Source organism: Ambystoma mexicanum, chromosome 5q (genome assembly GCF_040938575.1).
Source record: "Ambystoma mexicanum isolate Mex_15411 chromosome 5q, UKY_AmexF1_1, whole genome shotgun sequence".
In the NCBI taxonomy this organism is placed as follows: domain Eukaryota; kingdom Metazoa; phylum Chordata; class Amphibia; order Caudata; family Ambystomatidae; genus Ambystoma; species Ambystoma mexicanum.
In genome coordinates this window covers 788,206,131-788,223,455 of record NC_090933.1, presented here as the reverse complement: position 1 = coordinate 788,223,455, position 17,325 = coordinate 788,206,131, and positions in this window count along the sequence as shown.

Below are 17,325 nucleotides of genomic sequence, written 5' to 3'. Positions count from 1 at the left end.
AGCTTAGTTACAGGCATGGTATCAACAAGAGGCATATTACAGAAAGGAACAAGCACGGTTATCATTGCAGATTATGCGGTTTGTAAATACAACTTAAGCAGTGTGTCCTATGGTTGGTATTCATGCTGCTGCGAGGGACCTTATGAGAAGAGGGTGGTTTTCAATGCTTTGCGGAAGGCTAGGAGGGAGGGCTCACTGCGGATGGTGGAAGGTAGGGCATTCCAATGAGTGGGTGCGAGATAGGGGAAGCTGGATCCACCTGCTCTGGATCTTTTTACTAGTGGCACAGAGAGCATGTTGGTGTAGGGTGATCTTGTTGGCCTTGTAGAGGCGACGGGGTGGATTCTTTGTGAGAGGTAGTCGGGGGCAGTGAGATGGATGCATTTGTGTGTCAGTGTGAGAGTTTTGAAAATTAATCTCTCCTTTATTGGGAGCCAGTGGGCTAGTTTTCTGGCCTCTGAGATGTGGTCCCTTTTGGCAATACCTTGGGCTGCTCGGAGAGCATTATTCTGGATGATTTGTAGCCTCTCCAAGTTTCTATTAGAGGTTCCTAGGAAGAGTATGTTACAGTAGTCTAGCCTGGAGCCGGTGATGGCTCTGGCTATGTTTGTGCAGTTCTCTTTGGAGAGGAAAGGCCTGACTGCGTTGATCAGTTTAGCATGATATGCGGCTGAGGAGGCAATGGCGTTGACTTGTCTGTCCATGGAAAGGTTAGAGTCTAGATAGACTCCAAGAGTTTTGACTGAGTCTGATACAGGTATTTTGATGGTGTCGATGGTGAAGTGACTGAATTGGGAGTCAAGTTTATTTAGCGTTTCGGGGGAACCTATCAGTAGGAGTTCTGTCTTGTCAGAGTTGAGGCATAGTCCATTGTCTGCCATCCAGGCTTGGATGGTGTTGTAGAGGTTGTTAAGGGTCATGGCGTCAGTGTCGTAGCTGCCTGTGAGGGTAAGGAGGATCTGGGTATCGTCCGCGTAGTTAGTGTAGGATATACCCATAGCGGCGAGGATGAGGAAGAGGGGTCGTGTGAAAATGTTGTAGAGTGTGGGGGAGAGGCATGAGCCTTGGGGCACGCCAAAGAGTATGGTAGTGGGTGAGGCAGAGGCTAGGTCGGAGAATACCAGCATGGTTCTGTCTTGTAGGAAGGATGTGATCCATGCTGTGGCATCAGGGGAGAACTTGGCAGTGGAGGAGAGATGATGGCAAAGGACGTCATGATCTACGAGATCGAACGCTGCAGATAAGTCAAGGAGTAGGAGAAGAGCTGGTTTGCCCATGTCTCTGGCATCGTCCATTTGGTTTTTCAGGTCCAGTAGGGCGGTTTCAGTCCCATGTCTGGGGCAGAAGCCAGATTGGCGGAGTCCCAGGAGTTTGTTTTCTTCGATGAAGTGCTGAACCTGCAGATAGGCTGCTTTGTCGAGTATTTTGAGGAGGAAAGGGACAGTGGTTATGGGTCTCTAGTTGTTGGGGGAGGTGGGATCGAGAGTTGGTTTTTTTAAGAGGGGGCGGACCCATGCTTCCTTGAGGGAGGTGGGGACCCTCCCTGTTGCAAAGGAGGCATTAACAAATGCTGTCAGGAAGGGAGCAAGCGCTTCAGTGCAGTCCTTGATGAGAGTGGCTGGGCAGGCATCACCTTTACAGTTGGATGCTTTGATGTTCTTCATTATGTTAATGATGTCCTTTTCCTGTATGGATTTGAAGGAGAAGGGTTGGGGAGGGTCTTGGGCTGGTGGTGGGACAGGGATATGAGTATTGGGCAGGGCTTGTTTGGTAGCTAGTATTTTGCTTTGGAGGCGGCTCAGTTTAGTTAGCATTGCCGTTTGAATTTCGTCGCACCAGGCTTTGTCTTTGGTGAAGTTCTGGGGGGTGGGAGTAGGAGTCTCTAGCTCCCTAAATATTGCAAAGATTTCTTTAGTGCTGGATTGGGCTTCCGAGATTCTGGATTCAAATGATTTGGATTGTGCCCGGGTGATAGCTTTTTTGTACTCCGTAGAGCAGGCTTTAAAGAGCAGCTTGTCTTTGTCAGTGTGGGACGTTTGCCACTGAGTAAGTGCTGCCTTTTTCTCGTTTCGGAGTGCGAGCAAGTCTGGGGTGAACCAAGAGTTAGAGTGGGTGGTGGGTTTGTAATTACGGAGTTTAAGTGGGGCAATGGAGTTGATAGCTGCTTTAATGGCAGCATCGTAGGTTGATGCAAGAGTTTCTGGGTCTGTGGAAAAAGGTGGTCTGAAGGCTGGGCCTTGGAGGAAGGGCAGTAGTCTTTCCTTAGTAAGCTGGCGGGAGCTTCTTGTGAGGCAAGATGGTAGGGGTTGGGGTGGCGGGGTAGAAGAGCTAGTGGTGAGGATGCTAAATGTGATGATATGGTGGTCAGACCATGGGGTGGGAGTGTTTCCAGTGATGATGAGTGGGCAGTTGTGCTGAGCAATCCAGTAGAGTGTTCTGCCCTGAGTGTGCGTTGGGCTAAAGATGGTGTTCTTATAGCCTACTGTTGTTAGGGCTGAGTCAAAGGATTTAGCTGCTGGGTCCTTTTTATCCTGTAGGCCTAGGTTGACGTCACCAAGCAGAATGGCTTTCGAATGTTTTTTGAGGTTGTCAGATAGGAGATGGATGAGGGAGGCTTGGAAGTCTTCTATTGGGCCAGGAGGGCGATAGACAACATGAGCGGTAATGGTGCAGTTGGGGGAGAGGACAATTTTGACTTGGAGGTAGTCGTTGTTGCTGTGTAGGGATTTATCTATCTTTCTAATACTATAGCAGTCCTTAGCGATGATTGCGACACCTCCACCTTTAGAGGGGCGATCTTGTCTGGTGATGGAGTAGCCAGAAGGGAGTGCCAGGGAGAGCGCAGGGCCAGAGGCCTCGTGTAGCCAGGTTTCAGATATCATGAGCAGGTCAAGGTCATGGGTGGTTATGAGGTTGTGAATGTCTAGAGCGTGGGCGCTGATGGATCTGGCATTGATCAAGGCACATTTGAGGTGGGGTTCTGTGACGACTAGGGAGGGGTCTGTGGGAGGAAGGGGTGAGGTGATGGGCATGGTCGGTGTGGGGCTGGGGGCTCCAGTGGTGTTGTGGTGGGGGGCAGCAGAGGAATTGCATATCATGTATTTTGCACTGGGGGGCGCAGTTTCAGTGGTGGTGGGCACAGGTGAGATCACATTTGGCACAATAGCATTCACAATGGGGGTAGAAGAATTGCATATCACACATTTTGCACTGGGGGGCGCAGTTTCAGTGGTGGTGGGCACAGGTGAGATCACATTTGGCACAATAGCATTCACAATGGGGGTAGAAGAATTGCATATCACACATTTTGCACTGGGGGGCGCAGTTTCAGTGGTGGTGGGCACAGATGAGATCACATTTGGCACAATAGCATTCACAATGGGGGTAGAAGAATTGCATATCACACATTTTGCACTGGGGCGCAGTTTCAGTGGTGGTGGGCACAGGGGAGATCACATTTGGCACAATAGCATTCACAATGGGGGTAGAAGAATTGCATATCACACATTTTGCACTGGGGGGCACAGTTTCAGTGGTGGTGGGCACAGGGGAGATCACATTTGGCACAATAGCATTCACAATGGGGGTAGAAGAATTGCATATCACACATTTTGCACTGGGGGGCGCAGTTTCAGTGGTGGTGGGCACAGGGGAGATCACATTTGGCACAATAGCATTCACAATGGGGTAGAAGAATTGCATATCACACATTTTGCACTGGGGGGCGCAGTTTCAGTGGTGGTGGGCAAAGGTGAGATCACATTTGGCACAATAGCATTCACAATGGGGGTAGAAGAATTGCATATCACGCATTTTGCACTGGGGGGCGCAGTTTCAGTGGTGGTGGGCACAGGTGAGATCACATTTGGCACAATAGCATTCACAATGGGGTAGAAGAATTGCATATCACACATTTTGCACTGGGGGGCGCAGTTTCAGTGGTGGTGGGCACAGGTGAGATCACATTTGGCACAATAGCATTCACAATGGGGGTAGAAGAATTGCATATCACACATTTTGCACTGGGGTGCGCAGTTTCAGTGGTGGTGGGCATGGATGGGGAGAAATTGCGGGTAGAGGTGGTACAGTTAGGTGTGGGGTGGAGTGTATCATTTGCTACTGTATAGGGGGTAATTGAGAAGGCTTTAGGCTTTGTGGTTAACCGCCTGAATATGGCCATGTAGGTGGGTGGGGTGGGTTGTGAGATACGGGAGCATAGCCGCGCATTGCGGATGTTGGTGGGAAGGGGATTGGAGCTGATTGTGGGTTCTATGGTGCGAGCGCGTAGTCTGGAGCTCCTGGTGGACAAGTCTTGGTGTAGGAAGAGGCAGTGGGCGAGCTCCTTACCTCTGTGATGTTGCATGGTATCGTGGCAAATGGCAGGCGAGCAGCGAAGAGCTGCAAAGAGGAGTGCAGGCCTTGTCCTCTGGCCTTCTCCTCGCGGCTTCGCCTGGCGGTGAGCCCCGTCTCCCTTTATGGTGGGGGGGGGGTGGAGCCGGCAGGGCGGGAAGTATCAGGCTGCGGGCTGCGGGCGGGAAGCGGCATCGGAGATTCGAAAGCGGCGGGAGATTCAAAAGAGATTGCCTTTGTAGTATGCGCGGGACGCGCTGGATCAGCTGGGGCTCCGAAAAGGAGATGGAAGTCAGCAGACAGCTGATCGAGCACAGCTGATGGAGGCACTCGCAGCGGAGCTGCAAAGAGGAGTGCAGGCCTTGTCCTCTGGCCTTCTCCTCGCGGCTTCGCCTGGCAGTGAGCCCCGTCTCCCTTTATGGTGGGGGGGTGGAGCCGGCAGAGCGGGAAGTATCAGGCTGTGGGCTGCGGGCGGGAAGCGGCATCGGAGATTCGAAAGCGGCGGGAGATTCAAAAGAGATTGCCTTTGTAGTATGCGCGGGACGCGCTGGATCAGCTGGGGCTCCGAAAAGGAGATGGAAGTCAGCAGACAGCTGATCGAGCACAGCTGATGGAGGCACTCACAGCGGAGCTGCAAAGAGGAGTGCAGGCCTTGTCCTCTGGCCTTCTCCTTGCGGCTTCTTTAATTAATTAATGAATTCTTTAAAGTACGGATTAGTCTTCTGATGTTTAAATTTGCTAATGAACTGTATTACTGGTCTCATCAGAAAGAATTAAATAAAATATATTTATATTTATATATAATAGCTAACACTATAGGTCTACCAGGTGGCTCAGTGGAATTCTTTTGGATCTTAGGCAATATGTAGAAGGCCGCTTTCTTGGATCCAATTTTATTCAAGAAACGACTTTCTTCAATGCTAATCCACTGTTCATTTACTGCATGGTCAGTAAGACTTTTATTTCATCTTGAAAATGGACTGTAGGATCCCTCTCTAGTTTTTTGTAAGATTTTGTGTCACCCAATAGTCTCAGGCATTCTGCTTCATACATGCCCGTATCTAGTACCACCCTTATCGGCAGGTTTTATAGTAATCGATTCTTCACTGCATAGTCTGGTGAGGCTTTGTCTCTCGGCTTTTGTCGGGTTTATGATTCTTAGATTTAATAGCTTCAAGTATTTCTCGAGTAACAATGTTCTCAAAAGCTACAATTACTATAATACCTATAGTGTCAGCTATTGACTCATTGTTAGAACCACTGTCTGTTTACGCAGAGGTGTTCTTAAAACCATTTTTGCAGGAGATGCCGTCTTATGGAAAAGATTCAAACCATATGATCAATATCATCAAAGACATTGAAATTGAAGAGGAAGATATTCTGGTGACTATGGATGTAGAGTCGCTATACACGGCGATTCCCCAGCTGAAATGCCTACATGTGTTAGGCCAATATCTGAACAAGAGAACCAGACCACATTTGCCCCCCACCGAGTTTGTGCAAGAATGCATTAGGCTAGCCATGGCAGAAAATGTCGTCTTGTTTAAAAAACAACTCTACAAACAGGAGAAAGGCATCAGCATGGGGGCTACTTTTGCCCCCGATGTGGCGAATTTATATATGGCTAATTTCGAAGACAAGTTTGTCCTGGGACAACACAATTTGCTTATGAGCCACCCAATTTTAAAAACGATTCTGAAGCTTTGGCATCGGTACATCAATGACGTTTTTTTTAATCTGGAGGAGATCAGTGACATCCCTCAATGAGTTTCATGTTTGGTTGAACCAGTGTGATACGAATATAAAATTCACAATTGAGCATAGTTACCGCCAGGTGAGCTTTCTTGACCTTGTAATTAAAAAAACTGCGAATCAACTCATAACCACTCTCTTCAGAAAACCTACTGACAAAAATTCCCTATTACACTTTAACAGTTTTCACCCTGCCAGTTTACGACAGAACTTACCATATGGTCAGTTCTTGCATATCAAGAGAAATTGTTCTGAGAAGGATGAATTCAAGTTCCATGCGGAACAGTTAAAGGATAGGTTGCAAAACAGGGGATATCCAAGAAAGTTAGCGAAAGATCAACTAAAGAGAGCTGAAAATACTTATCGGGAGATTTGCTTGACTACAAGGGAAAGAAATAAGAATGAACGCCTGGTATGTGTCACTACTTTTAATCCTGTGAGCGTGGATGTAAAAAGAATCATTAATAAACACTGGAATTTAGTCAAACATCCAGGATCATTACTGCAAAAACCAATGTTTGCGTTCAAACGTAACCAAAATCTTAGACAAAGGCTGGTTCATACTTACCGAGAGCCTACAAGAGAACCCACTATTAATGATCAGTGGGGGTTGCCGCCCATTATTGGGCATTACCAATGTGGCAAATGTGTTGTGTGCCCTTTAACCGAAACTAAGAAGGAATTTCATTATGGCAAAAGAGTCTGGAAGATGAACTGCCATACCAACTGTTTAACTAAAAATATAATTTACATTATTAGTTGTCCATGCCAACTTCTATATGTGGGTAAGACCACACGTGAGGTCAGACAACGTATATCAGAACATAGGAGTTGCATACATAAAAAAGTGGCAGATAAGCCGTTGGTTGAACATTTTACTAAGATGCAACATAAAGACACAGACATGAGGTGGTTTGTACTCCAACATATTAAGAGTAACATGAGAGGGGGCGATATTGGTACAATATTACATCGTACTGAACAAAAATGGATACACACTCTCAATACAGTCCAGAAGGGACTGAACGTTTCAGTAGAATGGAACAATTTGATTACTAAAAATTGAGATGTAATATTATAGAATTGCCTGTACGTGAAAGACACCCATCATTTGACACGAGATTGATGATAATGCACATTTGCACAGATGATTGTCTTGTTTATTTTGTTCAATTTATTTCATTTGTTTACATCACATTGTTTTCCTGTACATTGTGATAATCTTTTGAAGCAGTTTTCCTTATGCTGCATAAATCATAAAAGCAGTGTACTGATAGGGGTAAGCTGCAATACATTTGCACAGATGATTGTCTTGTTCATTTTGTTTAATTTATTTCATTTGTTTTTCTGTACATTATGATAAGCTCTTGTAGCGGCTTTCCTCATGTTGCATAAATCATAAAAACAATGTACTGATTAGGGGTAAGCGGCAATACATGAATATCTAAATGCAGTATGTACCTGTGTGTTGACATTCCCCATGGGTCCCAGTTCCTTTTATCAGGGTGTGAAGTGCATCATGTATTTAATGCTCATGTTTCATGTTGCACATGACAGATGAGGGAGGGATATCAGGTCCCTTTCGGTTCCTGTCTTTATCTTGTTTTGCAAATTTCCAATTGGCTATTAATCACAACAGATGTTTTTTGTCCATTTTTTCTAACTATGTTGAGTGGGCTTGGACTTTGTTTTCGTTTCAAGTCCCTTTGTTTGTAGTCCTTTTTTAGTGTTTGTTGCATTTAGCGGGCATGGACTGTTTGTTTTGAGTTCTTCTAGTCCTTTTTTAGTGTTGGGCGCATGGAATAATTGTTAGTCCTTTGATAGTGTCTAGCCCGCATAGACGATGTTACTTTGTTGGTGTTTGGCGCCGCGTGAACGAAGGAGGTGCAGACTGTAGGATCTTTTCCCCACAACACACGGGGCTGTGCGGTCCGTTTGAAGGTAATTTATGAACTAGGGAGTGTGACATGTTTGAAGCGATGACCTACTCATGGTTAATAGATATGAGGCGCTTGTTACGTCGTGCCCCGAACTAGGAACTTTGCCTCATATGTTTAGCATTGCAACATTTGTAGCAGTTATTTTTTTGATTAAGGTTTTTTTGACAAAGGTTTTTTTGACGAAGGTCTTTTTATCACTAGTACAGCAGGCGTTTTCCCTAAATATCACACAGCGGTGACGCATTGAGACATACATAGGGCTTAGAGCCCTGATGTTGTGCTTTGTTAGTTTTTAACATTCAAGTTTTTAACATTCAAGTATTTCCTGCATGTAGAGATTGGTAGTAAAAAGCAGGATCACTCCTTGTATGTGGTGAAATATCAGATGTGTCATCTTCCATTATGACATGATATGAAGTGAGCGCGCCTTCACTGATACACTGCTATTATATGTTTCCTTTTGCAGTGCTACGGAGGATCCTGTGATTGACACACATTTAAAATTACCCTGCGAATTTTTACGTGGGCCCTAGGGGTTCTTGGGTCGCATTGTGCGAGAGGAGTTTCTAGCAGCACCGAGGTGCTTGTAAGTGTTTTTCTCTTGGTATTTTTATCATTGTTCATGTTGTAATGCTATAGGCAGAGACACTATGTGTTTTGCTCTGTGACAGAGACTGAGAGGTGTTTCTGTTGGTTCCACAGGCTCAACATATATATTGATGCCAGTGGAGGATTCATTTCCGCTGTCCTGACTCACCGTCCCGCAAGTTGAAACCTGGGGGTGAGTAGGGCATATGTGCTCATGAAATGTAAGCACATTGTGACATTTTCTGTCACTGACTTTAAGAAATAGGGATGACATTATGGTTTTTTATTACTATTTTTTTAGATTTATCACTGGTCCATATACGTGGAGAACATGGCGGAGTATCTGCTCTTAGCCCGACGTCCTGAAGAAGGTCTCTGACCGAAACACGTGTCGACATTGTCTCTGTGAGAGATATCTGGTGAAATTTGATACCAGTTACACAACGACGCCTGACACTATGGACTGGGTCACTATAGAAGATATTTCGGAATAATACTAATTGATGCTATAACTACACTAGGGTGTTTTATTCATGTATGTTTGAATGTGTTTTTGTATGTGGATACGCATGAAGGTATGAATTGATCATTGGTTTTTATGAAATTTTATGACATTAAGATGAATCTTTCATGTGATGAGTTTTTGAATAAAATTTGATATGTATCTAATCTAACCAACGTCATCCCATTCGACTGATCCATTTCTTTTGATTGCTATAATGTTTGACCAGAGCCTGACCTGCTTTTAGGTTATCAGATGCTTCTGCCATCATGTGTGAAATTCTCCTCTGGAGACCTATAACATATGCAGTGACTTTCACTGGCTTGGGGGAAGGAGCACTCTCCAACCCCTCCTTAATTAGGGACAAGGGGCCTCTAACTGGATGGCCATAAAGGAGTTCAAAGGGACTATATCCAACTCCCTCCTGAGGGACGTCTCCATAAGCAAATAGGAGGCATGGCAGGAGAAGGTCCCACTTTCTTCTAAGGGTTCCTCTAAAGCACCTATCATGCTCTTCATTGTGCGGTTGAACCTCTCTACCAATCCATTTGTCTGAGTATGATAGGCAGTTGAGAACTTGTAAGTTACTCCACAGTGTTTCCACATGGCCTGCATGTAGATGGACATAAAATTGGATCCCATGTCAGAGATAACTTCCTTAGGAAAACCTACTCTGGTAAAAATACCAAGTAGGGCCTTAGCAACAGCCTGAGCTGTAACAGTCCTCATAGGTATAGCTTCAGGGTACCTAGTAGCATGGTCTACTACAACCAGGATAAACCTGTTTCCTGAAGATGTGGGAGGGTCTAGGTGTCATGGTCATGAAGTCAGGGGCACAGGCATGCAGGGGCTGCATGCACAGGAGACCTGGGTGAACACTGTCCTGGTGCCTTTGGTGCCAGGCTCATGAACAAAAGTAAACAAGAACATCCATTAAGCACCAAAAAGCTTTTATTATGGACATAGCACTTCAGATGCATTAACCTTGTGTGGGATATTTCAACCCATGCTCCACACTACATCCCTTTGCCAATGGGGGAAAGAAACTGCCAAAAATGGAGGCGTTATCCCCTGTGCACGCCAAATCTGCAAAAACTGTGCATGGGTCAGAAATCACAAAAGAGCTGCACACCTTGCCACACACAGGCAAAGTTGATGTCAAAGCAAGAACTCCCTACAGGAGAATGCAAGTGGGTGCTGTTACCGGTCACATGAATCAATGCCACAGAATTGGGTTAAAATCTAAAAATGCCTTAAATACGGCTTCCTAATCAATGGCAACCCTCAAAGTGCTGTTTTGGCTCAACTGTGCTTATATCTTATATGTGTGAAATGAAAAGACTTAAACTTAAAGGAACCCAGTCTGGAGCTAATCAACTATTTAATTCTGATCTGACAGCCCAGCCTGGGAAATATTCACATTTCAGCTTGACACTCAATTGCCACAGGAAGGCTAATGGCTGCCTAATGGTACTTGCATAATGACAACAAGGAGCACAATGATACTGCATCAGACATTCGTCTTGTGGCTGAGCCAAGAACAAAGGACAGGCTATGCAGGGGAGGGACAGGATGCTTCCCTCTACACCCCACCCTGATCAAAGGGATCTGACAGCTGTTGTTTGTTGAAAGGAGAATAAAATACTCTGAACAAATCTGTATTTGTGGTTAAGTTTGCAACTCTTTAACTGGGCAACCTGAAGGAGTATAAATCTAAAAATTGGTAGATGTCAACCTAATTTTAGCCTTTTGCTTTTAAGACATTGATGAAATCTGTACCACTTAAGGGACCAAAGTTACGAAAAAAATCCTTATGGTAGCAGAACTATTAATGTTGCAAACCTAAGATTGTATGTACATGATCCACTGATAAACGCCCAGAGATGTACCGAATTAGAAAAGATTAATCCAAACTGTTATGATTAAAATTGAGGAAATCCCATAGAATGAGAAAGACAGCTCTCACCGAGACGCCAGGATAAACCATAAATAATGTAATGAATGTGTCTGATTTTAGTAGAGGGCATAATTGTAAAAATGTGTATTTATGGGAAATCTAAATTGTGGTCCAAATCAAAGTGGGAGTTGCTAAAATCGCATCATAAAGATGACAGCTCAGTTCAGACCGCCAACCAGGACAAGGCAAGTGCCTGTGGCCACTCACCGCCAGGGCGTGTGTTTTTGAAATTCTGCCCACACCATAAACTGGATGATGGCATTTGACAGTATATATATAGGAACTTCACAGCACATAGGACACACTGCTTCCAGAACCCATTCAGATTTCTGTGCAGCACCTTGTTCCAGAATTCTTCATCTTGTAGCTGACTCCAGACTTCTTTGAAGATCCAGATTTCTTTGCACACTCCAGACTTTGGGCATTGCGGAACTCTTGCTAGCTAGACCCAATTTCAAAACATCCAAAACTTAAAAGAATAATTCTGATTCAGCTTGGCATGCTACCATTAAGGCTTGCCCGCTGAAACTTGTATCCTGTAATCTGCCATGTCCAGTGACCAGAGGGCCCATCCAAATCCAGTCTGAGGTTCAGTCCAAATTGACCAGAACCGTGCTGCTGATCCAATCACTCCAGAAGTGCCCTGCTGCCGGTAGACCTGATCCAATCCAATGACCAGTGCTGACTGACCAATTTAATTTCATATGACTGTAAGTATGAATAGGAAGAACAGTGACCAATAGTATATTGCATTGTCTTATCCCAATCTCATCCCATCCCATCTTTAAATTCAGAACCCGATTATTGTTAGAATCCGTCTTGCGCTGATTTTTCTCTCATCTGTGTTATTAAACCATAACCCATTAGTGATTTGGTCAATGAAAGTAGTTCCCATACAGAACAGAAACTAGAGTATCACACATGGGGAGTTATGGTCGGCCGTGAGTAACTGATTCATGCGCGGCATTCTCTTTTTCATAGTCATAATATAATGTAATTAAACCCATCTGTCATTTTCAAAGCCGCATTTCTGTTTTCATTTTTGCACCTGTTTTGCAAAAACGCCTCTCACTAAAACCTCTATAACTTCTATAATTATAAAGATAGAAACACATTTTCAACTCTCAATGATACCTTAGAACCTTAACTACATCCACATTGCAGAACAGTGTATTTGACATATTTTCCTTGAATAGCTCATATTAAAAGTTTGTCGCAAATTGACATTTTAGCAAGAAGTTTCCCACATGTTCTTTCCCAACCAAAGGTTTCTTCAATCCCATCCTGATCCAAAGTGTGTACTGTTGTTTACATTGTAGCTCATTTGTGTTAGGACCTGTTTAATGTTGCTTTCCTCAGAATTTTTCTCCATTTAAGCATTTTTGCACCCTTTTGCATTATTTTGCAAAGCAATTTTCACCTGTCAGTTTAAAAGTATCATTTTCAAAAAATGGGTTTCTCTCTTGTTTGGGGAGGGAAGATTGTATATAAACTTTAGACAGTGTCTTTAATTCCTGAATACCTGCTGATTACTTACATTTGTGTAGGATTGCTCATTTGTATTTAAAAAACTTGGCAGGGGGAACCATTAACCGAAACGCTATCTGCTCACAAACCAAAACTGTTCTTTTTCCTTTGTTTTCTATTCTGCATCATTATAAGTGAATTCAATTGTTTGACTTATATTCTGAATTGTATTGTCACTGTTAGGTGATTGGCGTCCCATATATATATATATATATATATATATATATATATATATATATATATATACTATATATATATATATATATATATTAAACCTATGTGTGATTTGAATATTAAATAAATCAAATAAATATTTACCTTTGCAAACTAGCCTAATTCCTGGTTCAGTGTGCCCTGAGGGGTATTTTGAGACAGATGTGATATGAATGGTATATCATTCAGAATATTGAATTATATACACAAATAAATAAGGGTTTCATTGCGCACTACATTGCGCACTACATGCTAGGCGAGACTTCGGTGTGTGCCTGATTGAAATCCTTGACAGCTTGGGGGCTAGTGCCATGATTTTGAATTTGAAAGACCACCCGTGACAGTCTAATACAGCATACTAGCCTGCAGGGTACAGACACCTTGCTGGGTTAGCGTACTGTGCTACACTATACAAGCACCTCTCAAAAGAAATACTCCAAAAATTGGGCCTGTTTGCAAAAGTAAATTGACACTGAAATAAGTCAGAAGGAAATTGATATTTCTGAAATGGCGATCCCAGTAGAGATTAATATTGCTAGGGAACTGTTTGTCAGCGGTGAATTGCCCGAACAGGATGAACAGGTATGGCTACAGAAAATGAAAGAACAAGTCACTGCTATAGACCTAGATACATGGCAGGACAAGGGTCCATTACATCAAGCGCTTAGTGAACTGTACATGACGCCAAACATAAAAGAGGAGCAGTGTAAAATTGCCAAAATAGCGGCCTACCTGTACCACCAAATAGGAATAATACAAGAAAAGTATGCAGACAACATAGATCTGGCAAAAAAGCAAGGTGAAACACTGCAGAAAATCCAAACTAATCTGGACTCTGCAGAACAAAGGCTCCAGAAAATCCAAGAATCAGAAACAGAGGCTAGGAAGTATATTACCAAATTAAAGGAAGATCTGGCTCTCTTACAGCAAAAGTATGCAGAGCAAGACGCCCAAATACAGGCCCTGAAAGATGAGTGGCAGGAGAGGGTTGATTTTTTACAACAGGGTCAACAAAAGCTGGCACAACAATTAACTTTTAACAGAGTCCTTACAAGAACACATAGACCAATTAAAAGAGGAAAATAATAAATTAATTCTTAAATACATCCAATCTCAAGAGGAATTTGATGAGGAGCGCCAGAAACCCCATGCATTTAAAAGACAAAGGGACGACCTGGCTGAACAGAGGGGCACTCTAAATCAGGAGAGGGACACATTAGGCCAGGAAGTCAGCCAATAAAAAACTAAGATAGAGGAAAGAAAGCTGGCCCTCCAGGAGCTTAGTGAAGTTAAAACCGAATATGAGAAGCTACTAGAGCACACCAGGTGGGTGGAGGATGCTCTGGAAAAGAACACTCGGACCAATAATGACAAAACTCAGGAGGTGAGTCTCCTGCAGCAAATATTGGCCAATATTCCCAATCCAGGCAGGAAGCACAGAGAGACAAGGAGGCTCTCTGTGAAAAGGATGATAGGCTCCACAAACAGATAGCCATGCAAGGGCAAATCATTGAGATCAGTAAGGCCTTAATATAGGAGCAAAAGAGTCAGATTTTGGCAGGTCACCAGGGAATAGGGACTGAAAGAGATGAGGTAGGAAGGGACAGAGAAACCCCTGAGCATAACATCAGGACCCCTGTCATCAGGGACTTTAACCCCTTCAGTACCATGGACTCTGCTGCCCTCATGTCCACTGGCTCATATGAACCAAGGGCCACAGGGATGGTAGACTTCAGTAGAATTAGCAACATGGGACTGACAGATCAGCGCCTCCCAGAAATGGATGGGCAGGCATCTCTGTACAGATTCCCAAATGTTAGGGCTAGCCTCTCTGATTAGGAAGACTCCAGTGGGGGGAGAATCAGGGAACTGGATCCTCAAAAATACTGCCTACCAAAGGATCAGTCTGTTAAAATTGGTGGGGAACTCCATGAAACTAGGCCCACAAAGAGTATCTTAAAAACCTCTTCATAGCTGGGGCTATGGGAGTGGGGGGGGGGGGGGTACTCAGACAATCCTGGGAGCAAGGGAGAGTCAGAAGACTCTTCTGAGCACCACAGGCCTCAAGGAACTAGGCCCCCAAATTCTGCAAGCCATTCCCAAGCTCGCAGAATCAGGGAGAGCCTAGAGGGTCAGATAGCCACCTCCTGTAGCATTGTCCCTGAGTCAGAGGATGAGTGGACACGGGTGATTAAGACTAAAAAGGCCAACAAAATTAAGAAGGCTCTCCTAAAAGAGCCCCTGAAACAGATCAAGGTCATAAGGAGCGGCATAACTCCCTATCATAAAAATGGCAAGTATTCAGTTTGGGAGCACCTTGAGTTATACTAGCAAATTATGGATACTTTCCATTTGAAAGATAGCCAGAGTTGCATTCAATATGTCAAGTGGACATTTTCCCCTGAATACTCCATCTTCTTTGTGGGGCTGGAGGATCAGAACCACTCAAGATGGTCCACCTATAGGGTGGCCATCTTAAAACATTTTTCTGTACATAGGAACCCCCAAGAGGCCCGCAAGGCGGCCTACAATCTGCAGTGTGGGGAAGCCAAGGCCCCACAAGAATTTGTGCAAGAATTAAAACTTGCCTTTGGGCAGACCACCAGGAGGGTTCCCACAGACAGTAGGGAGTTCATTAATACCTTCTTTCATGCACTCCCTAAATATATCATGACCCAGCTGGTGAGGGAATTTCACGAGAAGAGATCACTAGACTGGGTCATTGAACGGGTGACTCACATTTATGAAGTGGAGAAACCGGTAGAGAATAAAAATACAAATAAAAACCCCAAACCAGCCAACACCCCTGCTGCTGCTAAGGTGGTGGAGGTGAAGGTTGCCCCCATTTTAGATCTGGAGATGGGGGGGTCTAAAAATATTCCTGTGCAAAATCATTCTAACCAAAGAACCAGAAGGCCCTCGGGCCAATCCCAAACAGGTAGCCTGGGAGGTAATCCCACACATGGGACCCCTAACTCCCCTGATTATATAAGCCCCAGTTACAAGGGCAACATGCCCATCCTGGGCTATGTGTGGACTCCACCAGCAAAAGGGGGGGTCCAACCGGTAGTTGCCCACCCAGGAAACTTCCCTCCTAACTTTCCTCAGGAGGGCAGTAATCCCCCAAATAACGGGTTGAGCTTCTTTCCCTGGTACCCGCCAAACTTCAACCCCCAAAACAACCCTCCTTTCTTTCCCCACTTTCCTGAGCCCAGACAGCCCAATCCGGGAGAGGGGAGGCCAAGGGTGGAGGATTACTAGAACTATCCCAACCAAGGGTATTATGGGAGAAGATTCCCGTGATCCACCTAGGGTGGAATAAAGACCCCTGTACCAGCCAGAGCGGGTGTCCCGAATGGAGCGCCAGGTCCAGAACTTGTCACAGGATCTGGGTCACATGTTGAGGGCTCAGCAGAACCCTCAGATAAGCATGGCGGCCCAGAACCCCTCAAACCAAGGGTCTGGTACTCCAGAGCAATGACAGGGAGAGAACCCCGACAATCCACCAGTTCCAAGGGAGGAAGCACAGGGGCATGGGGGGTGTCAAGCCTTAGATGAAGTTTCCTTCCCCACTTGTGAAAAGCCCCTGGAAACCCAGGAACCGGAATCAGAATCTCCTGCCCCCGGAAGTCTGCAACCTAAGGAACAGAGGGCAGGTAGGAGAAATAAAGGTCCTAAAAAGACCCATTTTGTGGAGGAGGTTAGAGTCTTCCAATTTGAAGGAGAGGGGTCCTCAGAGGATTCTGGCAAAAGGATCTTCTCCTTCAGGGATGGGGGAACTCCTCCCGAAGAAAAATGGGTCCCGAGAGATCCTAATCCAGACCGGATAAATGTGGGGACTGAGTAAGGACCGCCCATCATTGAACGCCAGAATAACAAGCCCGAAAGCCACCTTGCCCATACATATTCTGGGGACTGCCTCCAAAAAGGGGGGGAAGCCCAGAATCTGAAGCAGGGGAGCTCAAAACTTCCCCAATATCCAACTGTCCTATTTTTTGCAGATCCCCAAGCTCCCACACAGGATCATGCCCAAACCTATTCTGGGGACTGCGCCTCCAAAAAGGGGGAGTGGGGCGGCCCCGAACCAGAGAAAGGAGATTCCCTAGCTCCCCAAAGCCATGCTGGTGACTGTCTCCAAAAAGGGGGGACAGCCCCGAATCAGAAAAGGAGGAGCCCCGGACTCCTCAAATCACTGAGTGTGAAACTGCTGGTTCAGATTCCCAAACCACCCAACTTCATTCTGGGGTCCGCCTCGTAGAAGGGGGTGGCAACCCAGAACCAGCAAAAGAGGAACCCAAACCTCACCAAACACTTCTGTTGACTGCCTCCAGAAAGGGGGGGCAGGTCAGAACCAGAACAAAGAGAGCTCGAAACTCCCCAAAAAGCGGTGTGTCAAAATTCTTTGCCAGATTCCTCAATCCCAACGCCATCTCTTGACCCAACTACCCCGGTGTCAGAAATAAGTCAATTGACCATACAGCTTACCAAGAACACCC